General features: G+C 44.6%; 1 pseudogene; it reads left to right on the top strand.

Annotated features, from left to right (window-relative positions):
* Nucleotides 1–17,996: 17,996 nt before the first annotated feature.
* On the top strand, nt 17,997–21,612 carry LOC106841119 (transcriptional adapter 3 pseudogene; annotated as a pseudogene).
* Nucleotides 21,613–23,355: the final 1,743 nt, after the last annotated feature.

Raw genomic sequence — 23,355 nt, forward strand, 5'->3', positions numbered from 1 at the left:
AATACCAAAGAGTAACCTCAGTACCACGTGGGACAGAAGGCCTGCCCTGCTTGAGCCCTGCCCAAATTCCTAACCCGGAGAGTTGTGAGACAAAAGCAAATGGTTGCTATTTTTGTCCCTAAGTTTGAGGCAGTGGTTGTGCATAGCAATAGATAAATGCATCAGTTTCCTAGTGCCGCCTTGATGAAGTACCACGAACTGGGCTCGTTAAAACAACAAAATTTATTGTCTCGCAGTTTTAGAGGCCAAAAGTCCAAAACCAAGGTATTGGCAGGGCCGTGCTCTCTCTGAAGTCTCTAGGGAGAGTCTGTTCCGTGCTTTTCTCTTAGCTTGTGGTGTTGCTGGCGGACCTTGGAACTCCTTGACTTGTAGACGCATCGCTCCAGCCTCTACCTCTGTCATCACATGGCATTCTCCTCCCTGTGTGTTTTTCTCTCCGCTTGGTATAACAACACAAGTCATACCGGATTAGGGCCCACCCGGATCCAATGGGACCTCACCTTAACCTCATTACAGGCATAAAGAGCTTCTTCCAAAGAAGGTCACAGACACAAGTACTAGGGGTTAGGAATTCAACATATCTTTTGGGGGGACAAAATTCAACCTACAAAAATAACCAGAAGACAAAGATTTGAGTACAAGTAGTTTATTTGGGGGACAATTCTAGAAAGCACTGCTAGGAGAGTGGGAAAGTCAGACGGGGAATGAAAGGAAGCCAAAGTAACGTGAGTTATGAAGCAGATTGCTACTGTGGGCAATTAGAGTCAATTCCACTGGGAAAATCTGGGAGGTAGTATGGAAAACACCTCAATTATTCTCTCCCTCTCACCCCCATCCCTGCCCCAGGGCCAAGAAGATGGAGAATTTATCCTTCAATTCCCATCCATCACTGGCTGAAGGTTGCTCCCTAGGAGCATTAATTTCCTGGCACTTATGGCCTGTTGCCCACAACTAAGAGAAATCCCTCAAGTGAAGAGGAGCAGGCGCCCGTGATGGGAGGCTGTGGGCATATTCTGGAATAGCGCATGCTAGGGGTTGTGAGTGGGGTGCTGATGACCTTTACTGCAGCCGTGCTGAGGAGGGTGCATTTTATTCTGAAGGTTGTGGAGGCTGGAGAGGGGGAAGTGGACTATTTAATGCAGCAGAGGGATGTGTTCAGATTTGAATAATAAATCACTCCGATGGGAGCTGGAGGGGGCTGGACTCTCCACTTAGGAAGCTGTGTTTGTAGTCCAGAGGAGAAATCAAGAAGGCACAAGCAAGGGCAATGAGAGCTCAGACAGAGGAAGGGATAGACTCAAGATACATTTAGAAGGTAGAATCAACAGGATGTGCAAAAGGAAGAGAAGGATAAATCTGAGGAACTTCTGGGTCCCTAAAGGAACTCTGGACATTGAGCAAAGCTAAACGTTATAGGAAAAGTTACTGAGAAGATAGCAACCTGCCTCAGGGCCCTTGCACAGGCTATTTCCTCTGCCTGCAACATCTATCCCCATAGAGTCACATAACCCATGCCTAGGCATGTTGCAGGTCTTTGCTAAAATAGCCCCTTCTCAAAGAGACCTGCCCTGACTAAACTTAAAATTGCAAACGACCTTCCCTCTCTCATTTCTCCCTGTTGTCCTCCTCGGCTTTATCTTTCTCCAGGTGTCATATTCTGACATCTATTTATTCTAATTATACTTTTGTATACTGTCTATTTCCCCCTTCCCTAGAATACGAGTTCCACAATGGCAAGATTTTTCTCTGTGGTGGTCGCATCCCGACATCTAGAATAGGGCCTGGCTCACTGAGAGAAGTCAGTACTTGCTTGTTGAATGAAAGAAGCAACAATTCAAAAAATTGTTGCCACGCACAAATGGGCTATAGCTGCTTCTGTTGTCCAGGCAGGAGAGGTGGTGATCACACAATTAGACTGCAGCAGAAATAAAACTTCTGTGTCACTCCCTTTACCCTGCAAAGATGGGGGGCGGAAGAGGAAAGGGAGACGCCCGGTGAGGGACCTTGCTTGGTAGAGCGCAGGTAGCACTTTTAAATATGCAAAGGGAGGCCTGTTGTTAGACAGGGCATGTGGCAAGAGAAGGGAGAGTGCAGGCTTGGACGCAGTGTCAGTTTTGAGGAGGAAATAGTTCAAAGAGAGCGCCGAGGGGATCTTCATGCAGAATGGTGGGATGGTCAAAGGGCTTTCCCCAGCACGTGAGTCTCAGACTCAGTTTTACAGGATTTGGAGTTTCTGCCATGTAAACCCACTCTGTCTCTTCAAAAACTTTAGCAAAGTCTGCTACAGGCATAGGCCTTCTGTGAAGTTTTGGGGGAAAATTGAGTAAAGGACCCGAATTCCGCATCTGGGTTGATATGTTATGGAGCAGGGACAGCAAGCAGAGAACCTGAGATGTTACAGAAATGGGATTCAGAGAAAGCAGGAGAATAGAGCCTGGGCTGACCCCGGGAACATGGGGCCCCAAGTATTTGTGGAAAATTTGGGAAATGCTTTGGAGTGAACAAGGTCACTTACCAGACCAGTCACTTGGATTGCCGTGATATAGTACATTCATATGGCACTTTATAATTCACAAAACGTTTCCATAGACATTGTCTCTTATTTATTTACTTTTTTTTGTGGAAGATTAGCCCTGAGCTAACATCTGCTGCCAATCCTCCTCTTTTTGCTGAGGAAGACTGGCCCTGAGCTAACATCCATGCCCATCTTCCTCTACTTTATACGTGGGACGCCTACCACAGCATGGCATGCCAAGTGGTGCCATGTCCACACCCGGGATCTGAACCAGGGAACCCCAGGCCGCTGAAGTGGAATGTGCGCACTTAACCGCTGTGCCACCGGGCTGGCCCCCATTATGTCATTTTTATCTTCTCCCTGTACAAAACAGAGAGGTTGGGTAATTTACCCAAGACCTCATGAGTGTCAGAGCAAGAGCTGAGCTTTGGATCTCTGGACTGGAAGTCAAATACATTATTGCATTACCCCTGTGTTTTGCAGATTCAATATTTGAGGTTTCAGCTATTTGAGAAGTTCACGTGATGCAGCAACTTGATACTTTTGCGGCAGCACAGCCTCAAATCCTCTGTTCTGAGAGGCTGGTCTGCAGGAGGGAGCCCGGAAGCTAGTGAGTGAGGCTGGCCACTTGTTCAGTAACCACAGCCCAACTCTGCTCTGCTGTTCCATCCTGTAGCACACGCTGGAGGGTTTGCAGCATCAGAAGGTCTTGGGATCCATCTATGACAAAGGGCAAAAGGCTAAAACTTTTCTCTTGCAACATGTTTTCAGGAGGGGAACTTCGGGGGTGCTTTTAAAGAAAAAAAAAGTCAATCTTGCATGCCATATTTGGGTTCTTCCATGGTTAAAAGCATGAATGGAGCATAAGGCTGGGTTTGGAAAGTTTGGGAAGATATATTTCCACAATCCTTTCTCAGTTTAAGCTGTTGCTATGACATCTTACCCAAAGTATCCTGACTCTTTTCTCAAGAGATTGCTCTTCTGGGAAAAAATGCAATGATGCTCAAGTTAGAAATGGAGTGTGCCGCAAATTACTCTCAACTCTGCTTCTTATGGTTGAGGAGGGGAAGTGTTTGTAGCTGTGGTTGTAATCGGAGCAAAATATTTCATATGGACCCTAACTAAAATGAGGGAGCAATGCCACTTGAAATTTTCCTTAACATATATGCTTATGAATCAGGTTTGTGAAATGGGAAATAGACACATCTATTTTTAATCCAAAAAATAATCCACAAGCAGAACCCAGGGTGGCAGTGGCATGAAATTTAATTGTTTACCCAGATCCATTATAACTGTTCTATTCTCCTTTCTCTGCACAGCTTTAACGTGCTCTGAGTCCCAAAGGTAAATTTGCAGAAAACTAGCGCTAAATCTATTTCTGGTTAGTGAGTCTGAGTAAGTGGGATTTGGGGTCATTTCTTTGCTTTCTTCCTTGTACTTTTCTATATTGTTTTATTTTTTTATTTTTCTGAGGAAGATTAGCCTTGAGCTAACATCTGCTGCCAATCCTCCTCTTTTTGCTGAGGAAGACTGGCCCTGAGCTAACATCCGTGCCCATCTTCCTCTACTTTATATGTGGGATGCCTGCCACAGCATAGCTTTTGCCAAGCGGTGCCGTGTCCACACCCAGGATCCAAACCGGCGAACCCTGGACCGCTGAAGCAGAACGTGCACACTTAACTGCTGTGCCACTGGGTGGGCCCCATCGATTTTTAAAATTATATGTATGTATTAAATTTCAAAACAATAAAGCTATTACAAATTAAATTGTTACTGTTTCCGTCAGGGTGCTATCTGGAAGGCAGAACACTATGAATTATGCACGGTGGTTCTGTTACAGGCAGTAGACTTTTCACAACGGCAGGAGGTACTGGGGAAGTGAAAGCTGGAACGGACAATTGGGGATCAGAGGAGTCAGCGTCCAGTCAATCCCAGAAGCCAAGCACTTCCAGGTCCCGAGGTGGCATCACCAAGAAGCAGCTGGGGGAGAAGCTGTCGTCTCTGGGGCTCCGCAGTCTGGCATCTGGTGATGGGCCAGAGGTAAGGAAGAAGAGCAAGGTATGGAGCACAGGAGGCAGAAGAGCTGGAACCCTCCAGGACCTTTAGGAACGTCCGTCACTATGTCTGACTGTGATGACCTTCCGCAAGTTATGGGTAGTGCTTCACTTCCTCGTGTAAATTCCCGTTTTGGACAACGTGAACACAGAACCACGTGGGGAGGAGCTTCTAGGAAACAAGCTTCCATCTTAACCAAGTTGACATCAGACATCATAGATACCACGAAGCGTCACACGTATTTGATTCTGATCAAGGTCTTTAATTAAATGAAGTTGAGCATAAGAAATCTCATATATAATCAGTTTACCCCGTTCTTTATAAATTTAAACCTCTGGCACAGCCTCTTGTGTGCCTACATCTTGTCTTTTCACAAGTTGTCACAATTGGTAAAAGCTAGTTATTGGAGAGTGGTTGTCTGTACTGTGGAAACATCAGTATTTCCCCTCCACTGTGTGTAGATGAGGAAAATGTAAACTGAGGTACTCACTTTTTTACCCCTCTTAACGCCGTAGAGTCAAAGTCTCATGGACTCCAAAGCTATTACTGGTCTGTTCATACGCCATCTACCAATCAGTGTCAGATCACAGAGTTTCACTGTAAGACGTACAGTGCCAGTAGCCAGAAGAATGTCTAACTACCGCTTTATTTTTATCCTAGTGTTTAGCAGAGTGGTTACCCAACTGTCTGATAAAATGATACAAATGTGTTGGTCTTTCAATATCACTCGTTTGTTCCATATTTATTAACCTTCTACAAGGTGCCAGGCAAGTGTGTATTTAGGATTAAAGAATCCATGATAAGGGAAAACTTCCAGCAATGATACCAGAACACAAAAAAAGAGGAAACCCCAAAGATTCAACTTGGTTGCATATAAAAGTTATTCCCACCACAGTCTCTTGAGAAATCGCCCATCTTTAAGCCTACCATCACCCTATGATGTGATCAGGAGCGTCAGTAATGTGTACTGGATTAATTCTGACCGTGTTTTGTTTAGTTCCCCACTAACACTGACTTTATGCTTTATCTACTCTTGTTTGAAGAAGCACTGGTGTGTGCTTAGAATTTGAAAAATTTTAGGGGATTCTGAGTGTTTCCACAAGGAGGGACTGGCTTTTGGTCATCACTCTATGAAGAATCTTATTATTTCTTAATCACATAATGAGTTCTTGGAACGTTCTCTTTAAAAGGATAGATGCAGGATTACAACAAAATAATGTTATTAAAATTTGATAAGCTGAAAAGAGGCATTTGTGGTTCTTTCAGTACTTAGGGCTCCTTCAAGATAGTACTTGCAATTCTCCTCAAGTGCATTATTTATGACTATAAGGAAGACTAAAGAACTCTGAGTTATGAAGAGAAATGTTGACTAGTACAACCCAAGCAGCGTGATTGCTTATGGCTTTTCCTAAGCTTGACCTTCTTTCTAGCCCATAATGTAGTGGAAAGAGAATGGGCTCTGGAGTCCACAAGATTTGAGTTCAAAACCTCCTACTCCATCATTTTCTAGTCAAATGACTGATGGCAGGTTATTTATTCACTCTGAGGCTCAGATTCTTTATGTATAAAATGGGAATGATAATTTCCAGTTTGAGCCAAATGATATTGCTGCTACTGAACCATTTCTGACTTATAAAAATAACAATTTTATGTGGTTCAGCCTAGGATGTTCATTACAGGTTGGTAGGGAATTAAATATTCCTGAGCACGAAGCGCTTGGCCCCCCACCTGCAACACCGTCAGCGGTCAATAGACACTAATTGTACTAACTCTGCCTTTTAACTGGTTGGCCTTGGGGAGCATTTATTTGGGTATCCGTATCTGTTTTCTTCAGGTTGTACCTTCTCTGAGCTTCTGGTTCCCCTGAGTTTTTCTCTTACATCTTTCTAGTCTATTAAAGTCTCTTGATGCAGAAACTTCATCAACATCTTGAACTAACCTTGCTAAACCCATGATTGGTTTCATTCCAAAACCCACATCACAAGTTATAGAATCAGGAAAATCAGAATATCAAACTGCTGAGAATAACTACACGGTCTCGACTTCAGAATCTGCAAAGTGTAGAAGCTGTCAGAGCAACAGTAAAATCTAAATACAGTACACCCACCCCATGCTCCAAGTGTGAACTGAAGCGTTCGATTGTGTAGAATGCAGACTGTGTTCCTTGGAGGTCAGCAAAGTGAAATTCTCTGTGCGAGATCGGAGCCGCTCCCAGTCCCCGCCCCCCCACCCCATCCTCACTAGCATTCTGTCCACATGCTGTTACTAGGAGGGCGCCATCATAGGGTTTACTCCTTGGGGTGTCCTAGAGAAACCTTTGGCAGGAACTCCGGCCTGGGAGAGGAGACCTGGGCCCTCTCATCTCGTCATCTGCTCCTCAGCCAGCTGCCGGAGGGGGGCTTCCAATTCCTTATCTGTAAACTACCCATAGTTAGAGGATCTCTTAGCCCCTTCCAAGGCTAGCTTCTTTGGCTCCATAATTTGATGTGCACTGAATTGATTGAATTATGGAGCGCAAACCACTCCTGATTGAATTATGTGACTTTTGATTGGTTATACGTATGTATAACGTGACATGAGCAAGTATTTGGGACCCCCTCCCCACACCTGGGTTTTACAGTTCCTGATGGTTAGTGTCTGTTTTGCTGGGACAATGCAGCAGTTCTCACAGTCATTCTGGAAGGCAGGAAGTAGGCTCAAATGTGCTTCGTGAAATCCTAAGTGGTTGGGAACGGCCAGGCGCTGCCAGCCTTTATCCATTCAGTGAAAAGTCTGTGCGCCTGTTATTTGCCAGCCACTGCTCCTGCGACATGTGAAAGGGAACAAAACTCCCTGCTCTCTGCATTTGGGGGGTAGAGAGGAAGGTAGACAGTTACCAAGAAATAAACCTAATTCACAAGAGAAAAATATGCTAGAAGACTGGGTCCTTCCTATGCTGACAACAGAGACCCGCACATTTCCAACCGCTTCGTGTAGCATTCCAAAGACAGGTCCTGGGCCTCGCGACGCTTCCCTGCAACCCTGCAGGCCATCTCAATCCCTTGGTGCATTAAGCAGCCACCAACTCCTGGCAGCAGCCATGGTGAGTGGGCTCTAGCAGTCACCATTAGGCAGAAAGCACTCACTTGTGCAAACTATACACCCACTGGAAATGACATGATCCATAAGATAGGTACACATTTGGCTACGTCTAGGCAATGAGCACACACACACACAGAGGATAAAGACTAGGACAGCATTTCTTAATTTTTTGAAAAGAATTTCCTTAATTTTGTGTTAAAAAGTAGCCTAGGAAATTCCAAGAAATGTAGAAGACTTTAGAAATGCTAAGTTCTCTTACCCTCACCCTAGCCAGTGGCTCTCGAGGGTCTTCCGCACAAGCAGCGTCAGCACCTCCCGGGCATCTGTTGGGCTGCAGACTCTCTGGCCCAGCCCAGACTTACTGAATTGGAAACTGTGGAGCGGGGCCCAGCAATCCACGGTTTAATAAGCACGCTAGGTGACTCTGATGCAAGATAACGTTTGAGAATCACTGCTGGACCATACTTACAAAAAAATTAATTATTAACATAATATTTTATAGTTTCTCATTTGAGCTGTGCTATGACAGTGCAGAATCAGCATAGCAGACATCATGCCCATGAAGAAAAAAACAAAACAAAACAAATGAGGATACTTAAGCCCAGAGAGGTTAAGTGAGTATCCCAGGATTACACAGCTGGTATGCATTGAAGAAGTAGTGTTCCGGTGTTCTGTTTCCTTGTTCCTCCCAAGCTCTTTCTATTTCAGTCTCTCTCGGCTCTCCCTTCCTTTATACACAATCTATATATACTGGAACTGAGATCTGCTTCAAATCCTCAAATCATGGGGACAGAACATACAGATTATAGTTGATACGTCAAAACATTGGCGACAAAAATCTCCAGTGTCCAAACTGTAATTTTCTTCAAATGAAGGGCTTAGAGTTGCAGTTCAATGTTTCTCTCCTTAACAAGAAGAAAGGACCTTGCAAAGTTGGAAAAGATTCACTCCAAGTGGCCTCTCCGGCTGGTTAGTGGTCTGACTGCTGTTTCCAGGATCCTTCACAAAGGCCCGGAGCCCAGCGCCTGCTGTTGTACTAGAAAGATTCACGGGCTGGTGGTGAAGTGGCCATGTGTGGACGGTGTGGTTTCATGATCCACACTGCCATCTTCTGGGGATCTCACCCACAGCTAGCCATTCCACTTTTAGTGCCAAGGTTCCAAATCAAAGGTGAGTCCACTTCTCATCTCCACTGCACCTATTCCAAAGAGCTGAAATGATACTGATGACAATGATGATGACGATGATAAAATCCAGAGGATTCTGGGCTTACAGCTGTTCTCACTGTTTTAAAACCACATCCCATAAAGAGTGCAGCTGATCAAACAAAAGAGAATAAATTCAAAAGAGTGTTGCTGCTATTTTTTAAACAGTAGAAGTGGATGGAATGGCCATGGGGAGGAAGTGAGGAAAACTTGAAAATACACTATCCACAGTGATTGGCTCTGGAATGTGGCATCATGAGCACTTTGTAAATTCTCTTGTTTTCCAAAAGTTCTACAGTGAACAGCTTGTAGGGTGTATCATAGGCTGCATTCATTTCCTGTGGGGGCCGTAACAAAGGACCACACTATGGTTGGTTTAAAACAACAGAAATTATCTGCCTCATAGTTCTGGAGGCCGGAAGTCCAAAGGCAGGTTGTCAATAGGGCCATGCTCTCTCTGAAGGCTCTGCGGAGAATTGGGTCCTGTCTTTGCCTCGGCTTCGGATCTTGTTGGCAATCCTCGTCACTCCACGCTTTGCCTCTTCTGCCGTCGCACGGCATTCTCCCTGTGCGTCTGTGTCTCTTCCTCACTTATGGACCCCAGTCGCATTGGAGCAGGGGCTCACCCTACTCCCACTACGACTTCATCTTAACTCATTACATTTGCGATGATCCTATTTCCAAATAAGGTCACGTTCTGAGGCTCTGGGAAGCACATGGCTTTTGGAGGGACGCTATCCAACCTAGCATCAGGGTGTTGCGTTCAGATCTCAGCTCAGCTACTAATTAGCTGCTTAATCTCGAGCAAGCCGTTGGCTCTTTCTGAGCATCCGTTTTCTCATCTATAAAATGAGGACAGGAATACCAACCCACAGGCCTTTTGCAAGGATAAATGTAAAGGCTTAGCATGAGCCTGGTGCAGAGTAAGTCCTCAGCAGGAGACCGCTATTATTTTTGTTTTCACTATCAGAAAAAAATAAAGCTTAACACATTTGAAGAGAGGGGAAAAAAAGTTTCGCACAGTCTCTGGATCAAAACACACCATTTAAGTCAAGAGACCTTTGGGAGCACAGCTCAAATTTAGTCGTATTTAGTATCTAGTGAAAAATCCAACGTAGCTCCAGAGACGGGTTGTAGGTGACATGGTTTCTGACGCAGGAGATTATGTGTGGGTCCATGTGCGTCCCATGCAGGAGGCTCAGAAAAGACGCTGTTTTACATCTGAGAGCTCCTATTGCCACCTTTCCCGCTCTCCCCAGTTCTGTGCAAGCCCGACTTTCCGGCACGAGGCTCATTTTAATCTGACTCCAGGTACGTTCTGGACCCTTGGGGTTAACAGAAGGGAGCTGTGAGATCTGCTTGACACAAACTAGCCGCCTCATCAACCTGACTCAACTTCTCTCCCTTAGGATCGGGGATTGGGGCTTTAGAGGTGTGTTACCTGGGAAGGCCATGATGCCGACTCATTAGAAATCAGTACCAGTTTTGGATGCATTATTTTTCCAGTAAGTTAGAAGCTCAAGAGGCCAGGACATTCTGAGGGGAGAAAGAAGGTTAAGAAAATTCCAGAGGCTGACTGGCTGCAGGGTACATTTTTACTTGAGGAAGGGTAGTGACGGAGAGCCTCTGAGCAGTCACTGATTTTCCACCTGACACAAAAGCCCCTGAGGCATCGACTGGGATATTTACATGTGCAAAATGTTCCATGTGCTCCTCTAAATATGTTCATGTGGCTCTGTGTATACATGTGTTTACAGAATGTGTAAATAAATTAAGAGCAGAATATGAAACACATGTGCCTGTGTTTATAAAACATGCATCCACTTATGCTAATGGAATTACTTCCATCTGAGAACAAACGGTCATTATCTACGGAAGTGCTATGAGTTAGGGAGATTACTGGAATTTTTCACCTCACGCTTGGAGAAACTGAGTCACTGAAGTAATTTTTTTGTCATCAAACGCAGGAAATGTGGCTTATGTCAACCTTGAAAACTGTATTGCTCAAGGAACATCTAAGTTGGAAAGAAAGCCACCCTTAGGAATCCTATTTTCCTAACAGACAAACCTTTAAATTCAAATTCATTCCCATTATCTGTTGCAATTGACATCCCACGTATTCATGCGCTTGATTTTAGCAAACTTCTCCAAGCCTCTCAATAGTTTTGTGTGCATAAAAATCTCTGGGGATCTTGTTTAAAATGCATGTTTCTGAACCCCCGTCTGAAAGGTCTGAGAAAGCCTCAGCGAGTACCAGGAATCCGCAGTCTTAGCAAGTGCCCCTAGCGAGCAGGGAGCTGGGGACCACGCTTGAGAAACCCTGCTCAACGTCCGAGTGGTGGAATGAGGAGCAATTGTCTTTCTTTTTAATGAGGGGTGGAATGGCGTAGGGACATTTAGAGGACGACCCACATACACAAGGGAACGAGAGTCTGTCTGCTCTACGCAACCCCTGACACCCAGCTCCGCTGGGGCAGTTAAAGCGGATAGTTAAAGCAGTCGAGTTCCGGCCAGCTCTCACATAGGTCTGCGCAGGCTGATGCGCCTCTTCAGACGAAGCAATGCGTGCAGCCACGGTTGCTTGCTGATCCAATGCCCACCCTTGGTGAAACAGGGTAAGATTTTTAAACTATGCGTTGTGACCTCCTGCTATCAGTTTAATGAGTCTTGTGCAACGTTTTAAAAAACTTTTGTTTTGAGGGGCAGCCCGGTGGCGCAGCAGTTAAGTACGCACATTCCGCTTCTCTGCGGCCGGGTTCGTGGGTTCGGATCCCGGGTGCCGACGTGGCACCGCTTGGCAAAAGCCATGCTGTGGTAGGCGTCGCACGTATAAAGTAGAGGAAGATGGGCATGGATGTTAGCACAGAGCCAGTCTGCCTCAGCAAAAAGAAGTTTGGCAGTAGTTAGCTCAGGGCTAATCTTCCTCCAAAAAAAAACCAAAAGTTTTTTGAAATCTAAATGCACAAGAAGTTGCAGAAATTGTTCAGAGAGGCCCCAGGTACCATCGCCCAGCTTCCCCCAATGGCAGCATCTTACATAGCTATAGGACATGATCAAAACCAGGAAACTGACATTGGCACGTTGAACTACCTCAGGCTGTTGACGTCAGTGGGATTCCATCAGATTTTACATGCACACTTTTATGTGTGTGTGTATAATTCCATCACATGTGTAGATTGTATAACCACCACCACCTTAATCAAGACAGAACTGCTCCTTCACCACCAAAGCTGATGTGACCCCTTCTTGCTCACCTTCTCTTCTCCCCGCGCATCCTGTTCATAACCCCTGGAAACCAATCATCTGTTCTCCATTTGAGCAACATTTTGAAAAATGAATAAGAATAGGGCAGAATGGAAAATAAAGGAAGAGAATACATCTTAGCACATTTCAAAGTCGGGGGGAGTGTTGATTTTGGAAACTTTTGTTTTGTTATATATGTATATATATGTATGAGGATATGTTGGGTTGTGTTAGAAAATATATTTCCTACGGAGAGTTGCAGGCCAAAAAAACTAAACAGAAACTGAGAAACTCAGTGCTATTAGACAGCCTGAGCATCAGCAGACCCTTCCTGCCTCCCTGGGGCTCACAGTCACTGACTTGAGACCTTTTCTGTTGGCTGATAGCTGTTGTTGTCCTCCAGCCCTGTAATTAATGACTCTGCTTCACATTTGGATGGAAATTCACCATCTGGACCCCAAGTGTTTGGATCCAGACCTGTTTCCTGCTCAGACCGGCAGACAAGAGGATAAAGGGAACAGAAACAGGTAAAGGGACAAGGAAGGGCTCAAGGACTAAACAGGTTCCAGGCTCCCCACTGCCCCTGGCCCAGCCTTCCCTGAGGCCCAGCCGCTAACAGAAGCCAGGAGGTAAGCCCCCCACTCTACCGACCCCTCGAAGACTGTTCAAAGGGCAGCAAAGGGCGTTCCTGGAACATCTTCTTCATTTATGGGTCATTTAATGGTGTGTGGTGCACACTCAGGCAATTTCAGGAAAACTTAGAAGATCCACCACAATTTTAAATCAAAAACATGTTAACATTTTAAAGAATATGTTTCATATTAGCGACAGGGATAAGGTTTTTGTAATATTTCACCGAAAATAGATAGCTGGCTAGAAAGTAAATGGATTGATGCATGGATGAAGTTCTCCATTTGTTTTTTCTTATTCCTCATTCCTAAGGGACTAGAACACCCAACCTCAAAGGCACAGGTCATTGCAAACGGCAAGTGCTGGGTGACTTTGTCAAATACATTCAGAAACTATGGGGAGATTTCTCCTGAGGGCCCTCTGAGCACCCCGCGGTTGTAAGGTTGATGGGCTTGTCCTGCTCAAAAGCTGAAAAGTGAAGTGCTCCAGCTTGGAAAATGGTGGTGAGTGAATGGGTGCCTAATCCATTCTTAGGCTGCGTATATCCCTGTAAGGAATTTCTTTACTTTTCTTTTCTTTACTTTTCTTTAATTTTCTTTACTTTTCTTTCTTTACGTTCTATTGCAACATTTGGGCTTGAGCTTTTAAATATGCCCAACAATACAACCGTCGATCTATTTCACCAATGAGCGAAGGAAATCACCCAGAGTCGGGAAGAGTCCAGCTCTCAGGGACTGAGCTGTTTGCAATACGGCCTGGTCGTCTTATGAAGTCTGGATAGCCTATTCTCAGTGCTAAGAATGTTTATAGTTTAGGCCTGAAGTGATTGATTCAGGTCTTTTAAGGTACTGAAAATTTTGCTGCCAGATGTCACCTGAAAAAAGTTCCTGAAATCACAGAAACGATCTTTACTGAAATAATTGTTCTTCGCTTCAAAACCTCATGTGAGCATTCTTTACTTTGACAGCTGTCATAATTCATTTTGGAAAAGCAGTGTTTTGTATTTGCTGCTCATTTCTTGCTGTAATGAAAATTGCCATTCAAGTGTATGTACTGAAAAAACATACATGCATTTGGATTATGGGTGCAATTTTTCTCCATTTTCTTAAATACTGGCTCGAGAGCAGGAGCACGCTATTGACCCTTGGCTATTCTCTAGGGATAATCCTGAGTGTGGACTGACATTCAAGTGTAGCCTCTTTTCTTTACCTGGCAACACCTCCTCATGTGGACGCAGAGCTCACACCCCATCAGCATCGATTCCACAGCAAATCTTCCAGGTCACATCACATCTCCCACTTTATTTCATAAAGGACACACATGTCATTTTCCCATAGCATGGGTTCTTCTTGGTAATCGGCATTGACAGTCATTAATTCTTCTCCCTCGTACAAGTACTACGGCAGGGACAGGGGTATACCGTCCCCACATGGTTTCCTCACTGCATTTCCCAGTGTGTCATTTCCAGGCCAAAGTATTTAAGAGCCTGTGTGCCTCCTCCATCTCTTCCCACACACAATGATCTTGGAAGATCCGTGTTCTCCATGGCCAAGTTACAATACGGAAGGGGGTCACCCAGCTGCATCAGATTTTATAACGGCACGCTTTCAGGATTTATTTGTTGCTCCATGCAGTTCAGACTAACTTGACTTGTACACAGGCCAAAGGTTGATTCCTACTTTGGACATGGGCATTTTTATCCAGCTATAGAGTAAAATATTTGCTCGTACACATATGATAGTAATGGCTTTTCCACATTTTATGCCTTTGAATTTTATGTGATGTTCACAGAGATGTTTTATACAGGAATTTTGTGAATAAATTTCTCTGCTTTTTCTCCTGGCATGACATTTTTAAACTTGGGACTGGTTTTATAAGATTCTTGGCAGCAAAGTAAACTACTTGTTTTTACCCAAAGGAATGGGAGTTCGAATGATCTCTCTATGGTTTTGGTCTCTTCTTTGGTCTTAGTGACAAAATTGTATACTGCAAAGGATTATCTTGCATTGTCCTAGAAAAGCTCAGTGTTTTGTGTGACAATAAAGCAGAAGTTTGACAAAGTTTCATAGAAGACAGTACACGTTCAACCTGACTTTTCTTTTTTTGTTTCTTACGTGAAATAATCACTTTGATCCACACAGGCTCATGTTCTCTATTCACAAGAGATTGCTGCTTACTGCCTATGTTTGGGTGTTTTTTTGAGTTATAGTTTATGTTACTATGCTCATTACTCTCTTCATGCCTCACTGAACTGTTTTTAAAACAGTAATCCAATTTCATAATTGGGAATATAAAATAATTGTCTTAACCAGGTCCTCACGAAAGCAGAGCCTGAGGCAAGGATTAAAATGCTGCTATTTTATTGGGAGACGCAAGCCTAGGGCAGTGAGGGTGAGGAAAAAGTGGGCAGTGAGGCAAGAAAAGGTGTGAATCAATGTGACCTACTACGCTACTGCACTGGCCATGGCGTCACAGTGCGCCACGAAGAGAAACAACGGCACGTGCAGCAGGCGTGCCCGTTCGCTAAGGGAGACTTCTCTGCAAGGGTTGTAACTCCTTGGAAGAGGTGGAATTGATCTGCCCAACTCTTTCCTGTCTCCTGGATCCCAGTGGTACACCCCCTAGATGGCCAAATGCCTGTCTCTTCTGGGTTGTGCCATTTAGCCCCTTGGCGGCTTCTAGGTCTCATTTCCGTCCTCTGTCAAATGAGGACAATTATATGACCTCCTTAAGGGATATTTTGAGGATTAAATAGGATAATGAATTTAAAACCTTCGCAACTGCAGATATTCAAATAAATGATTGTTAAAGGAAAAAACAGAAATCCCTAGGTGCTCAGCTGTTGACCAGAGAGTTCCTCTTCATCTGTGAAATGATGAAGAGCGTGATCAGCCAGCCACAAAAGAACAGTGGAGACAGCTGGGTGTGGTGACAGACCTGGAAGCTGGTCCAACAGTGATGTACAGCTATTTTGACCATATTCTTGAGAGTGGAGAGAAAGGACAGGATCCAAAAATGTTTCTGCAGGAATAATAAGAAGCAAAAATTAAATAACTGGATGGAAAACACCTCCTCTGCAATGGCCAAACACGATAGCTTATAATGGCTTCCTCAGGAAAGCGTCTATTTCAACATTGTCCCAGGAATTCAGAAAATGCTAGAAATAATTTATTCCACCTTGTTTCTGCTTTTTTTTTTTTTTTTTTGCAACTATCATGTAGAACAAGAGCAAAAGTTCACTGTCTGCTGTCTCGCTGGGGCAGAGTTGTTCCTTTAAATCTGGGAGGTAAGAAATTTAAAGTTCCCATAGCTGGCTCTCAACATGTCCCCACATGGAATTCACTTTTTTTTTTTGTACAGCATAGTTACAGGTTTCACTACAGAGTGGCAACCCCTCTGCCTTTCAGCCAAGAAACTCATGCTTAAGAAAAAATATTCCAAGTCCTGCTGAAAACAGATCCGGTGCTAACACAGCCAAATTAAACTCCAACACCAAGACATTTACAAATCGGTATTCTCATATGGCTTGTTACTTCTTTCCGTGGCTTACAACCGAATACCTTAATTCTCTGTTGAGTCAGTTAAGGACACAACTTCTCATTCAGCAAATATTCCTTGAGATTTGGGGTGGGGCTATGGATATTAATATGCAAACACTGCATGAGCTTCCTACACTCAAGGAGCTTACAATTTAGTTGAAAATATATGACAATTAACCAGTACAGTAGTGAAAAGGGTGTTATAAGGCAATATGAGATTCTGGACAAATGAGTGATAAAGACAGCTAATAACTGGACAGATCAATGGAGATGTACACTTGAGGCAAATTTTGAAAGGATGGAAAGGGCTTGGCTGGAGAGAGGGGGCTGCAGGGAGCAGATGCTCCATGCTAGGGGAATTTGGAAGTACAGGTCTAGAGGGGAATGTGCGTGCCGCAGTCAAGGAGCAGAGTGGGAAATTACAACAGCAAGTATTTATTGAGCACCTACCGTCCATTTAGTTGTGCTAAGCCGTTCAAAATTATTCTCATTTAATCCTCTCAATGACCCCACAAAATAGACATTCTTCCCATCTCATTTTGCAGAGGTGGAAACTGCACTTGGAAAGACTGAGTGATGGCCCTACGTCAAAGGATTAGTTACTGGCAGGCAGGGGTTTGAACTCAGGATGAGGATTCAGGTCAGACTGTGAGGAGCTGTCCATGCTAGGTCTGTGTGGGGCAATGGATGAGGCAGAAAGAATACAGCGAAGAATGAGCCTCGGTCCTCAGACTCACAGTGTAGTTGGGGAGAAAGACAAGAGTGGCATTTACCAGAACAGTGGCATGCAGGGTGGCCTGGAGCTGGGAATGCAGGCCAGCCATGGGGTTAGAAATGCAGATTCTCAGGCTGCACCCAAGACCCATGGAATCAGAAACACTGGGGCTGAAGCCTGGCAATCTGTGTTTTAACAGGCCCTCCAGGTGGTGCTGGTGATGCTGAAGTCTGAGAACCATCTGGTGATGGCTTTGGGGATGGGAAAGACCAACTGGTGAAATGTTGCAAAGGGAGAATTAACAGAAGACCCTTATTAGTGGCAAACTTCTATCAGCTCAGTCCTCAGGCTCACAGAGTTTGCACCGTGGTGACTAACTGGCTGTGTAGGAATAGAGGAATGGGAGGAGTTGATGTTTTCTCAGAGGTTTCAGGTCAAGGGTAATGAGAATAATTGTGGTCAGATTTGGATCCTTTAGACCCGGGTTCCAGTCCTGGATCTGCCACATCCTTCACCCCTTTGAGTCTCAGTTTCCTCCTGTGTAAAATGGAAATAGCAATAAGAGCAACCTCACAAATGAAATGAGATCATGTGAGAATACTTGCTAAACTATCAAAAGTTATGAAAACAGAGGCTGTTATTAGTGACAGACATAGCGAGGTAAAGAGGGGCTATGTCCATGACTTGGTTCATTGGGTATGAAGCGTATATACGTATAGATAAAGTGATGGTAGAATAGCTAACTGTGGATGCTCTTGTGGACAGTTCAAGACCCCAAGGGCAGGGATGGAAATATAGAGTTAGGGATCATCAGCAGAGAGATGAGCAAGCACAGGGTTGCTTTCATCAGAGAGTTAAAAATAGAGAGTCTATATAAAATACCACCTTCCATAAAGTTCAGAACTGTGGGACGACAAGGCACAGTCTTCCCCAGAGGTGTTTCTGGCACAGTGTAGGGAGCCCCACAGATGGGTTTGGGTGGGGAGAGAGTGGTCAACATATGAACTCTGAGCATGAGCAGTGCTGCTAAGACCATTGAGAGGGGGGCCGGCTCCGTGGCCGAGTGGGTAAGTTCATCCTCTCCGCTGCGGCGGCCCAGGGTTTGGATCCTGGGCATGGACATGGCACTGCTCGTCAGGCCACGTTGAGGTGGTGTCCCACATGCCACAACTAGAAGGACCTGCAACTAAAAATATACAACTATGTGTGGCGGGGTATGGGAAGATAAAGCAGAAAAGAAAAGAAAAAAAAGATTGGCAACAGTTGTTAGCCCAGGTGCCAATCTTTAAAAATAAATAAATAAATAAATAAAAGACCATTGAGAGGGCAAGTGTAAAGGCTGAAATAGGGATGCACCAGAATAGTTGTAACCAGTATAGTATTCAGGCTACAAACTCAGGTCTGCAAGAAATACAGCATATTTAATTAATTTATTTTCTGCTTTTATGATTTATTTACTATCAGTGCTTAATTTGAGAGATGTTTTTCGAAGAATAATTGAAATATGATTTGCATACAATAAAATTCAGCTTTCGAAAGTATACAACTCAGAGGTTTGTAGTGTTTTCACAAAGTTGTACAACCATTGCCACGATCTAATTCCTGAACGTTTTCACCACCCCGGAGAGAAATCCCATACCCGTTAGCAGTCACTCCATCCTTCTACCCTCAGCACCTGGCAACTGTTAATCTACTTTTTATCTCCATGGATTTGCCTCTTCTGGACATTTCATTTAAATAGAATCATACAATATGTGGCCTTTTGTGACTGGCTTCTTTCACTTAACATAATGTTTTCAAGCTTTCTCCATATTGTTGCAAGAGTCAGTACTTCATTTCTTTTTATTGCTGCATAGTATTTCATTGTATAGACATGTCACATTTGTTTATCCATTTATTAATTCATGGATATTTGGATTGTGTGCACTCTTTGGCTACTTAGAATAATGCTGCAATGGACATTTGTGTACAAGTTTTTGAGTGGGCATGTGTTTTCACTTCTTTTGGGTATATACCTAGGAGTGGAATTACTGGGTCATATGGTAACTGTTTAACTTTTTGAGTAATTGTCATACTGTTTTCCAAAGTGGCCACACCATTTTACATACCTACCCACAGTGTATGAGGGTTCCAATTTCTCCAAATCCTTGCCAACACTTATTATCATCAGTCTTTTTTTTATTAAAATTATTCTAATACATGTGAAGTGGTGTCTCATTGTAGTTTTGATTGGTCCTTTCCCTGGTAACTAATGACACTGAGTATCTTTTCTTATGCTATTGGCCATTTGTGTATCTTCTTTGGTGAAATGTCTTTCAAATCCTTTGCCTATTTTTGATTGGGGCCATTTTCCTTTTTACTGTTGACTTGCAAGAGTTTTTTCTATACTGTTGATATAAGTCCCTTACTAGATACATGATTTGCAAATATTTTCTCCCATTTTGTGCATTGTCTTTTCTCTTTTTAAATAGCATTGTTTCTAGCAAAAATGTTTGTAAATTTTGATGAAGTCAATTTATCTTTTTTAAAAAAAATTGCTTGTGTTTTGGTGTAACAGCTAAGAAACCAATCCCTAATTTAAAATCATGAAGATTTACACCTATGTTTTCTAAGAGTTTCCTAGTTTTAGCTCTTTGGTCCATTTTGAATGAGTCTTCATATGTGGTGTGAGGTAGGGATCTAGCTTCATTCTTTTGCTTGTGGATATCTAGTGTCCCAGCATCATTTGTTGAAAAGACTATTCTTTCCTCATTGAATTGAACTGTCACTTGTCAAAAATCAGTTGGCCATAAATGTAATGGTTCATATCTAGACTCTCAATTCTATTCTATTGATCTACATTCTATCATTCTGCCAGTACCACACTGTCTTGATTACTGTAGAACTTCATAGTAAGTTCTTCTACTTTGGCCTTTTTCAGGCTTGTTTTGACTATTCTGGGTCTTTTGCATTCCTATATAAATTTTAGGATCAGCTTTTCAATTCTTGCGGAAAGGGCAGTTGACATTTTGATAGGAGTTGTTTTGAATCTGTAGAACAATTTGAGGAGAATTACCATCTTAACAATATTAAGTCTTCCAGAGTTTAGAGGTGGTTGCTCTGACCAATTGGAACTCCCTGCCCCCTCCCACAGCCCAGGGGGACGTAGTAGGCTGCAGTGAGGAGGTAGAGGGGGTGGGAGCCACATTGGGAGTCCCTAGAGGACGAGGACCTTGAAGGCGGGACACTGGGGAGACCCACGGGTGGGGCCAGGCATTAAGCAGTCCCACTTCTTCTGTGCCAGGCACTGAACTGGGCTCTTGATGGGCATCATCTCTTAATCCTCAGAACATCCTGGGGAGCTCTGCAGGGTCCCATATTCTGGGCCGTGAGTGAGTTAAAGGACTGCCCCTTGCAGTTCCATGACTTCAAGTCTGTGGACCACCTGAAGGTCTGTTCCCACTACACACAGTGCTGGCCCGCTCTGAGGATGATGGCATCGGCATCGAAAAGCTGCATGCTCTACAGCTGGAGCTTGAGACCTTGCTTACCTCTGCCAGCTGGCACCTGCATGTGCCTGAGGCTGAAACCCAGATCCTCAGTGATTGGCAGGATAAGAAAGGTGACCAACGATTCCTGAAGCTGGGTTAAGACCATGAGCTTGGAGCTCCCCCTAAACATGGGAAGCCCAAGAAGCAGAAACTGGAAGGGAAGGCAGGACATGGGCCGGGCCCTGGCACTGGATGGCCCAAATCCAAAAATCTTCAGTCCAAGATCCAGGAATATGAATTCACTGATGACCCAGTTGATGTGCCATGGATGCCCAAGAATGATGCCCCTAACGGGTTCTGGGCTTTGGTGGAGCCCTGTTGTGCAGATATCATCAGGGAGGAGGTGCGCACGCTAGAGGAGCTACTGAAACCCCAGAAGATGAGGCTGAACATTACAAGCACTGCTCTCAACGCTGGGCACAGGAGGACCTGCTGGAGGAGCAGAAGGACGGGCTGGGCTGACAAGAAGAAAGGCTTCATGGGGCCACTGACAGAACTGGACACTAAAGATGTAGATACCCTGCTAAAGAAGTCTGAAGCCCAGCAGCCGGAAGATGGGTACCCCTTTGGTGCCCTGACGCAGAGCCTCCTGCAGGCCCTGGTGGAGGAAAATATTATTTCCCCCATGGAGGACTCTCCTATTCCTGACATGTCCGGGAAAGAACTGTGGGCTGATGGCGTGAGCCCCTCCCCCACAGTCAGACCAAGCCCTTCAGTGTGCCACACACCAAGTGCCTGGAGAGCCAGCCGCATCAAGGAGGAGCTGATTGCCCAGGGCCTGCTGGAGTCTGAGGAACGCCCTGCAGAAGGCTCAGAGGATGAGGTCCTCACGGAGCTGTGCAGACAGCAGGCCGAGCTGAAGGCACTCAGTGCCCACAACCACACCAAGAAGCACGACCTGCTGAGGCTGGCAAAGGAGGAGGTGAGCTGGCAGGATCTGAGGCAGCGGGTACGCACGGCACACAACGAGGTCATGGTCACCTTCCACAAGATCATTGCTGCCCAGCAGAACAAGCGGACCCCCACCAAGAAAGAGAAGGACCAGGCCTGGAAGACTCTAAAGGAGTGTGAGAGCATCATAAAGCTGCTGGACGGGTAGCCCTCATCCCTGCCTCAGGCTCCTTCCCCCTGGCCTAGGGGAGGGAGGGAAGGGAGGCCCACTTCCTTCTTTGGGCTTTCAGAAGCCTCGGCCTGTGGCTGCCAGTCAAATGGCAACAGCCTCTAGTGGCTGTGCTCCTTCCCTGAGGTCTTTTCCCTGGCCCTGTACAGCCAGGACACAGCAGGCCTTGCTGGGCTGGTGTGGGGCCCAGCCTCTGCTTGGTCCTCAAGATGATGGAGGCCTTCATTTCTGGGCCCTCCTCCTCCCCCTCTCCCCTACCCCTACCCCCTGCCTCCTTCAAGGACTTCTCCCTTGTTGTTTTGTAAAGTGCAATCTTAAGAATAAGGTGACTGCTGTGGTTTTTTAAAAAGAAAAAAAAAAGTCTTCTAATCCATGGACATTGGATGTCTTTCTATTTATTTAGATCTTTAGTTTCTTCCAACAATATTTTATAGTTTTCAGTATACAAGTCTTGCACTTCTTTTGTTAAATTTATTCTTAAATATCTTATTTTGGGGATGTTGTAAATTGAATTATTTTTTTAATTTAGTTTTTGGATTGTTCACTACTAGTATTTAGAAATACAATTGATTTTTGTATATTGATCTTGTATCCTGCAAACTTGTTGTACTTGTTTATTGGTTCTAGTAGATTTCTTTTGGTGTGTGTGGGTTCCTTAGGATTTTCTATATACAAAATCATGTCATCTGTGAATACAGGTGGTTTCACTTCTTTCTTACCAATCTGAATGCCTTTTATTTCTTTTTCGTGTCTAATTGTCCTGGATTTAGTTTTTTTTAAACAACAATTTCCTCTTAAGTCCCTGTTCTGTCAAGCAGTGAATCATAATTACCAGTCAATTCAGATCTGCCCTGCATTTTCTGGACTTGTGCCTCATTTCTTCGAGGGCTTATACAGAATCAAGTCATTAATGGGGGAGGGCAGTGTCTGGTCCATGGTGCCATCATGATTCTTGTTTTCGTCTAATGTTCAGACGTTGATGCACGCAGAGCACTGCTATCTTCTTCCTGGGCCAAGCTGCTGGCCTCCTCAGATCTCTAGCTGTCTGTACTGTGTTGTCACAGTCCTTGGGTACAAAACATTCAGTAGCTCCCAGCTTTCGCTGGGCTGCAGGAAACTCTGTTCAGGCTGTCTCGGGTCTGTCTGCCTAAATACAACCTTGTTCTTCCTGATGGACACAGGAGAACACGCACCTGTAGCTTTCCCTGGGCATGGGGAGCGTGGGTTTCTTCTGTTTGGAATGCCCAACCAACATGGAACTTTGGTTATTTGACTCTGAACCTCAGGGTTTGGCCAGGGTTTGGGGGCCATCTATGGAGCTTGTCCTACAGGCATCTCATTCCAGCACCTCGCTCTGCATGTTCCTTTCTGACTCTCTGAATTTCTCATCGAGGGAATTTCCATCTGGTTGGAACAGTTTCCATCGACCCTTTACTTATTCTTCTAAATTGGTGGTTCTCAGTTGGGGCAATTTTACCTCCAGGGGATGTTTGGCAATGTCTGAAGACACTTTTGGTTATACAGCTAGGAGTGGAGTGGGTGCTACTGGCATGTAGGAGATAGAGGCCAGGGATGCTGCTAGACAGCTTACAATGCACTGGACGGCTCCTACAACAAGAATTACCTGCGCCAAAATGTCAGTGGGTGGAGGCAGAGAAATCCTGTAATAAATCTATTGTTTAAGCTTTAAATCCTTGAGGATCTAGGCTTTTGAAATAATAA

The sequence above is a fragment of the Equus asinus genome, chromosome 23, assembly GCF_041296235.1.
Source record: "Equus asinus isolate D_3611 breed Donkey chromosome 23, EquAss-T2T_v2, whole genome shotgun sequence".
NCBI classification, from domain to species: domain Eukaryota; kingdom Metazoa; phylum Chordata; class Mammalia; order Perissodactyla; family Equidae; genus Equus; species Equus asinus.